Source organism: Fonticula alba (assembly GCF_000388065.1).
Source record: "Fonticula alba strain ATCC 38817 unplaced genomic scaffold supercont2.2, whole genome shotgun sequence".
NCBI classification, from domain to species: domain Eukaryota; order Rotosphaerida; family Fonticulaceae; genus Fonticula; species Fonticula alba.
The window spans coordinates 824,076-824,855 of record NW_009242972.1 but is presented as its reverse complement, the minus strand read 5'-3'; the positions used below and the strand labels follow the sequence as shown (position 1 = coordinate 824,855).

General features: G+C 66.2%; 1 protein-coding gene across 1 annotated transcript in view; it reads right to left on the bottom strand.

The window, feature by feature from the left end:
• H696_01204 (hypothetical protein) overlaps positions 1-780 on the bottom strand; it is a gene marked incomplete at both ends in the record, with an annotated part of 10,650 nt that overhangs the window by 6,697 nt on the left and 3,173 nt on the right. The gene's annotated exons all lie outside the window — the stretch shown is intronic.

Below are 780 nucleotides of genomic sequence, written 5' to 3'. Positions count from 1 at the left end.
CTCGGAGGGGTTGCCTGCCACGTAACGGAAGCCGATGCCATAAGACTCGACAAAGTCCTTGTACTCGCCATGGGTGGCAATTCGTACATCCTTGTACCCGAGGCTTAGCAGATACTGCAAGGAGGTAGGAGAGGGGGGGAGGGGGGGGGGGAGGGGGGACAGGGAGCCGAGTCAGGGACAGGGGCACAGACGGACCGGCAGCGCGGGGGGAGACGGGGAAACACACCTTGGCAAAGGCCACAAAAGGCTGGACATCACCGCGGGTGCCGATCGTCAGAAAGGTGACTGTCTTGTCACGGAGGATGTGGGCATCGCGCTCGAAGGTCTCGGGCTGGAGGTACTCCGCCGACAGGGGGTCCAGGGTCGCCGGGCGGGCGGAGGTGGCAAATGCATGGACCGAGGGCCCGACGGCCGCCGAAACCGACTCGCCGTCCAGGGCTGGCGGGCCGGAGGGCGGGGCCGATTCCACAGGAGAAGCATCACCCGTCAGCAGCTCGACCGGGGCGTCAGGAGAGGAGCCGGGAGCTGGCGCCTGGGGGGGGACCGGGGCCGCAGAGCCGCCCAGCCCAATTAGCCCAGATAACCACTTGCTCATGGGGGCGGCCGGGGAGGGGGGAGAGGGAGGGAGGGGGGGGAGAGAGAGAGAGAGAGGGAAGAAAGGAGAGAGGTGGGAGGGGAAAAGGCGAGAGGGAATAGGGATGGGGAGGAGTTGAGGTGAAGAGCCAGCCAGGACGCATGGGGCCAAGCGGGTCCCTGTTAACATACGTGCATGCCTTGGAG